This window comes from Aegilops tauschii, chromosome 7 (assembly GCF_002575655.3).
Source record: "Aegilops tauschii subsp. strangulata cultivar AL8/78 chromosome 7, Aet v6.0, whole genome shotgun sequence".
NCBI lineage: Eukaryota > Viridiplantae > Streptophyta > Magnoliopsida > Poales > Poaceae > Aegilops > Aegilops tauschii.
In genome coordinates, this window is record NC_053041.3 from 70,735,666 (window position 1) to 70,743,330 (window position 7,665).

Here is a 7,665-nt window from a genome sequence, read left to right on the forward strand (position 1 = left end):
GGTCTTCGTCTCGTTGCACCGAAATGGTAACCTTTGCTTGGTGCCTCAGTACTTCGCGCCTGTGCTTGCCCCCTTTGCACCAAAGAGGAAACAAGGACACTGCGCAGGCCGGCGCCCGCCTGGCCTCGATCGTCATGGCTTGCGTCACGAGCACCTCGCGAGGTACCCTTGCCTTGATCTCTCCGCCTCCTCGCGAGCCTGCCTGGTGAGGCCGCTCCTGAGGAAGCCTTGCGCCGTCCTCCCTGCGAGGCTTGGCCCCTCGCAAGGGTCTTGAGCTTGAGTTGATGAAGATGGGCCGCACTGGGCCACCACTTGAGCCACGCCGCAGGCCGCAGGCAGGCAAGTCTGGGGACCCCCGTTCCCAGAACGCCAACATACACAGCTAAAAAGTGTGATGCATTGTTACAAATTCTAAACCAGATGAGAGATCGAGGGTTGCTAGATGTTGAAGATGATGTCATTCTGGTGTTTGCGTCGTGAACGAGGACAACGCCTTTTCGCAGTCCATCTGGCGTGCGGCAATAGGAGGCAGCCCACCATTCTCGGAAGGGAGTCGGCGCCCCTAGGAGATCGATAGGGACCTTGTATGACACTTGACAAGAGAAGGAGCTTCCGGCAAGGAGACTCCGGCTCCTGCTTGCAGAAGACGCATGCGCCCTCGTGAGTCTATCATGTTGCAGTGCGCGAAAATGGTTGAAATGTTTGGAACAACTCCATGATTATACTAGTGAATCCAGGTTTCGAGTAATGAAATCGGAGATGAATCTCTCTTTATATTAAAAAAAACAAATAGAAGATGAAGAGAATACTAATGAAAGGGAAGAGCCTTCCCAATATCTTCCTATTATTTCTTATGATGAATCAGGTAACGACGAGGAGCCTTCTATTCAACCAATCTCATTAATAAGGAGCTCCAAAAATAGGATTAAACCCACACATAATGTGAAGAAGAAAAAGAAAATACGAAGAAGCAAAGGTGAAAAGGTATCCCTCCCAAATGATGTTGCTCCTATTACTCATTGTTATGATGATAATTGCTATACTATTGGTGCTATCCATACTATTAATGATGAGAGTGATTATGCTTATGATATGAAAAGGCCCAAGCTTGGGGATGCTATGTTTGATGACAATGACATGTTTGATAATTTATTTGCTGCAATTAATGTTTGTCCCAAGCTTGGGGATGCTATGTCTAATGAAGATGATATTTTTATCCTCCCAAGTTTTGATATGCAAATTTTGTATGATGATAGCATGCCTCCTACTTATGATGATTATATTGATGAAAGTGGATTTGGAGAGGTCATGACTTTATTTACTAATGATTCCACTATCTTGGAAGAGGTTTTACTTGATTATGATGAGGACAAAGTTGCTACCTATGATGATTATTGTGATGATACTTATGCTATAAAGAATAGTGATGATTATATTTATAAAACTTGTCATGATTTTGAACACCCTTTTTCGGAACACTACTCTTTTAACGTGGAAACAATTTATAGTATTCGAGTCTCTTATGATACTCCCACTATTCCGATTGAGAAGAATTTTGCTTATGTAGAGAGTAGTAAATTTTTTATGCTTGTAGATCATGAAAAGAATGCTTTAGGTGCTGGTTATATTGTTTAATTCATTCATGATGCTACTGAAAATTATTATGAGGGAGGAATATATGCTTGTAGGAATTGCAATAATATCAAGTTTCCTCTCTATGTGCTTAAAGTTTTGAAGTTATGCTTGTTTTGCCTTCGTATGCAAGTTGATTATTGTTCCCATAAGTTGTTTGCTCACAAAATCCCTATACATAGGAAGTGGGTGCTATGTTTTGAGCTTGTGTTGGTTTTCCTTGAAGAGGAAAGGGTGATGCAACAATAGTAGCATAAGTATTTCCCTCAGTTTTTGAGAACCAAGGTATCAATCCAGTAGGAGGCTCCTCAAAAGTCCCACGCACCTACACAAACAAACAAGAACTTGCAACAAACGCAATAATGGGGTTGTCAATCCCTTCAAGGCCACTTGTGAAAGTGAGATCTGTTAGAGATAATATGATAAGATAAATATTTTTGGTATTTTTATGATATGGATAGGAAAATTAAAAGATGCAAATCAAAGTAGATTGAAAGCTTATATGATAAGAGATAGACCCGGGGGCCATAGGTTTCACTAGTGGCTTCTCTCAAGATAGCATAAGTATTACGGTGGGTGAACAAATTACTGTCGAGCAATTGATAGAAAAGTGAATAATTATGAGATTATCTAGGCATGATCATGTATATAGGCATCACGTCCGTGACAAATAGACCGACTCCTGCCTGCATCTACTACTATTACTCCACACATCGACCGCTATCCAGCATGCATCTAGAGTATTAAGTTCATAAAGAACAGAGTAACGCATTAAGAAAGATGACATGATGTAGAGGGATAAACTCATGCTATATGATATAAACCCCATCTTTTTATCCTCGATGGCAACAATAAATTACGTGCCTTGCTGCCCCTGCTGTCACTGGGAAAGGACACCGCAAGATTGAACCTAAAGCTAAGCACTTCTCCCATTGCAAGAAATATCAATCTAGTAGGCCAAACCAAACTGATAATTCGAAGAGACTTGCAAAGATAAGTTAATCACACATAAAAGAATTCAGAGGAGATTCAAATATTTCTCATAGATAAACTTGATCATAAACCCACAATTCATCGGATCTCGACAAACACACCGCAAAAAGAGTTACATCGAATAGATCTCCAAGAAGATCCAGGAGAACATGGTATTGAGATTCAAAGAGAGAGAAGAAGCCATCTAGCTAATAACTATGGACTCGAAGGTCTGTGGTAAACTACTCACAACTCATCGAAGAGGTCTTGGAGATGATGTAGAGGCCCTCCATGATCATCGAAGAGGTTACAGCGGTGGAAATAGTTTTTCGTCGTCGTTTCTGATGTTTTCGGGGTACATGGGTATATATAGGAGGAAGAAGTAGGTCGCTGGACGCCCGAGGGGCCCACGAGGGTGGGGGGCGCACCGGGCACCCTCGTGGCTGCCTCCTTTGTTTCTTGACTTCCACTCCAAGTCCTCTGGATCACGTTTGTTCCAAAAAGATCGCTCCCGAAGGTTTCATTCCATTTGGACTCCGTTTGACATTCCTTTTCTTCGAAACACGGAAATAGGCAAAAAAAACAGCAATACAGGCTGGGCCTCCGGTTAGTAGGTTAGTCCCAAAAATGATATAATTGTGTAAAGTAAAGCCCATAAACATCCAAAACAGGTAATATAATAGCATGGAACAGTCAAAAATTATAGATACGTTGGAGACGTATCAAGCATCCCCAAGCTTAATTCCTGCTTGTCCTCGAGTATGTAAATGATAAAAACAGAATTTTTGATGTGGAATGCTACCTAGCATAATTCTCAATGTAATTTTATTTATTATGGCATGAATGTTCAGATTAAAATGATTCAAAATAAAAGTTCATATTGACATAAGAAATAGTAATACTTCAAGCATACTAATCAAAGCAATCATGTCTTCTCAAAATATCATGGCTAAAGAAAGTTATCCCTACAAAATCATATAGTCTGGCTGTTGCTCTATCTTCATCACCCAAATTATTTAATCATGCACAACCCCGATGACAAGCCAAGCAATTGTTTCATACTTTAGTAATCTCAAACTTTTTCAACTTTCACACAATACATGAGCGTGAGCCATGGACATAGCACTATATGTGGAATAGAATGGTGGTTGTGGAGAAGACAAAAAAGGAGAAGATAGTCTCACATCAACTAGGCGTATCAACGGGCTATGGAGATGCCCATTAATAGATTCAATGTGAGTGAGTAGGGATTGCCATGCAACGGATGCACTAGAGCTATAAATGTATGACAGCTCAACAAAAGAAACTAAGTGGGTGTGCATCCAACTTGCTTGCTCACGAAGACCTAGGGCATTTTGAGGAAGCCCATCATTGGAATATCCAAGCCAAGTTCTATAAGAAAAATTCCCACTAGTATATGAAAGTGACAATATAGGAGACTCTCTATCATGAAGATCATGGTGCTACTTTGAAGCACAAGTGTGGTAAAAAGGATAGTAGCATTGTCCCTTCTCTCTTTTTCTCTTATTTTATTTTTTTCTTTTCTCTTTTTTTTTCTGTTTTTTCTTTTTCTCCTTTTTTTTCTTTGGGCCTCTTCGTTTTTTTCTTTTGGCCTTTCTCTTTTCTTTCTTTCTTTCTCTTTTTTTATAAAGTCCGAAGTCTCATCCTGACTTGTGGGGGAATCATAGTCTCCATCATCCTTTCCTTACTGGGACAATGCTCTAATAATGAAGATCATCACACTTTTATTTACTTACAACTCAAGATTACAACTCAATACTTAAACAAGATATGACTCTATATGAATGCCTCCGGCGGTGTACCGGGATATGCAATGAATCAAGAGTGACATGTATGAAAATTATGAAGGTGGCCTTGCCACAAATACGATGTCAACTACATGATCATGGAAAGAGCAATATGACAATGATGATGCGTGTCATGATGATGAACGGAACGGTGGAAAGTTGCATGGCAATATATCTCAGAATGGCTATGGAAATGCCATAATAGGTAGGTATGGTGGCTGTTTTGAGGAAGGTATATGGTGGGTGTATGGTACCGGCGAAAGTTGCGCGACAAAAGAGAGGCTAGCAATGGTGGAAGGGTGAGAGTGTGTATAATCCATGGACACAACATTAGTCATAAAGAACTCATATACTTACTGCAAAAATCTACAAGTCGTCAAGAACAAAGTACTACGCGCATGCTCCTAGGGGGATAGATTGGTAGGAAAAGACCATCGCTCGTCCCCGACCGCCACTCATAAGGAAGACAACCCATAAATAAAATTGTGCTCCAACTTAATCACAAAGCGGTTCACCATACGTGCATGTTACGGGAATCACAAACTTCAACACAAGTATTCTTTAAATTCATAATCACCCAACTAGCATGACTCTAATATCACCATCCTAATATCTCAAAACAATTATCAAGCATCAATTTGATCATAGCATCCAATTCACTTCCTATGATAGTTTTTATTATACCCAACTTGGAAGCCCATCATTCTAGGACCAATTTTTATAACCATAGCAAATACCATGCTGTTCGAAGAAACTCTCAAAATAATATAAGTGAAGCATGAGAGATCTACAATTTCTACAAAAGTAAGCCACCGCCGTGCTCTAAACGATATAAGTGAAGCACTAGAGCAAAAACTATCTAGCTCAAAAGATATAAGTGAAGCACATAGAGTATTCTAATAAATTCTATAAGTGAAGCACAAAAGGTGTGTACAGCAAGGATGATTGTGGTAAACAAAAAAGCAAAGACTAATATTGTAGCGACCAGACCTCAAACAGTCTGATCTCTGTGCATCAGTGTCATCCCTGGATCGGTAATGCTAACACGCACAGTACTTGAACGATTTATAACAGAGTGGCAATCACACACTTATTACATCGAATGTCTCAAAAGAGAACTTATTACAATAAATATGGCTTCAGGCCATCTAATAACGATAACAGCGGAAGGCTTGGAATATAAACCAAGTCCATCAACTCCAACGGCATCACTGAGTGAAAGATCACGACCTAAGGCACCTTACTCGTCGTCTGAAAAGTCTGCAACATGAACGTTGCAGCCCAAAAATGGGTCAGCACATGGAATATGCTGGCAATGTAACACATAGAGGGTAATGAACAAAATAATGCTATCACTATATGCATATGTGGCTAGTGGTAAGCTCTATGGTTATAAGTTTTGCATAAAGCCAACTTTTCCCTACAACAAAGGAATAAATTTTATTTAACTATCATGGTGGTTGTTAAACATTGAGAAGGTAATCCCCCTCTCAATCCCAATTAAGCAACATCATTAAACCCAACAAATTAAATTAAGAGTGATGAGATCCACAGGATAATCCAAGAAACTAGATACTTAAAACATCCATAACCGGGGACACGGCTAACCATGATTAGTTTGTACATTCTGCAGAGGTTTGCGCACTTTTCCCCACAAGAACCGATCTCCCCCGCTGAATTTCTCGCACTACATGATGTTTGAGAAACGGATGACCGAGACACAGTCTTTCAGAAGCATTAACTCTTTACTCTGGGTAGACAGTACCAACCTACATCCCCTACATCTGCTAGTCTACCACTGAAAGAGGTCACGCAACATACTCAACTATGCTAGAGCCCATAATAGCTTGCAGCTGCACACGGAAGTTTCTAGCATGAATAATCTTATGATCCCTTTGAGCCTGGGTGGCGGTCCATAGGAGAATCACACGGTACCCCGGGATTTCCAAAAATACAAGCAACACTGGGTTCCCCAGGTGCCTCAATCCACCCAGATGTGTATTAAAGTTGCCACCTTAAGTTAACCATTAATTAACAAACTCACATCTGTCATGGATACACTCACCCAATCCACGTCTACAAGCATAGCATAGCAATATAAGCAAACGTAGAAGTAACTCCCAAAGGTTTGATAATAAACAGGACAATAGGTACTACCTCATCTACTTCCCAAAACCCACATATTAATAAGATCCTAACATGCAATTGTTTGTGGATTGATCTAATGCAATAAAACTAGGTAATAAAGAGGTATGATCAAAGTGTTACTTGCCTTGCTGATGATCCGTGAAACCTAGAGACTCGTAGTAGCATGTTTCGCACTTCGGGTACTCTATCGCAAACAAACAAGCATACAATAAGCACTCAACTAGAAGGACGGGTAAACTCAAATAAGAGATCTAACCAGAAAGTTCAACTTAAGAACTCCGGTTTGCAAAAAGAATTAAATCAAACGAAACAACGAAACTCAAACGGCGAAAGAAACAAGCTTTGTTTACTAATCTGGACTTAAATCAAATTTTACAGTAGCATAAACTTATTTGAGTTGGTTAAACGGTAAGAGGGTTTCGAGATGAAACTCTAGGCGCTTGAATCGCCTGATTCCGATAAACGAGTGAAAAGATAAACTAAAACGCAAATCAGGGCAGAAATCGCAATCGAAAATAATTGCGGAAAAACCCTGGAAAAAGAAAAACTAACGAACAGGTTGATGGACGAACGTTCGCTGTCTGCGGCTAAACGGTGAAAATCGTTCGTTAAAACGAACGAACGAATGGGTGTTCGCTAAATAACTAAACCGGAAAAAAATAAAACCGATCTATTAAAAAAATAAACCTGGGTTTCTAAAAAACCCGACGGTTTTCTTACGAAAACCGCGGCGGCGGCGCGGCTCCGGCGAGGCGGCGGTGGTCGGCGGCGGCGGAAGGCGTGGCGAGGCGACGGCGTTGTCGGGCAGCGGCGGCGGCGCAGCGCAGCGGCGGCTAGGGTTATGGTTTGGGGCAGTGCGGGCTGGTGGGCTGGGGGCTCGGGGGCGCGCTATATAAAGAGGCTGGGCGAAGTCCTGGTCGGTTACGGCCCGAAGTCGGTTTGATTTTTTTTAAATATTCCGTGCAGAAAAACAAACAAAAGAAATACTAAACAGACTCCAAAAATCCTGAAATAAAATTTCCCCGTCCTCTAAAAACATAGCGGACAAAGTGAACATTTATTTGGGCCTATAAAGCAATTTTGAAAAACGCACATTTTTCCTAAT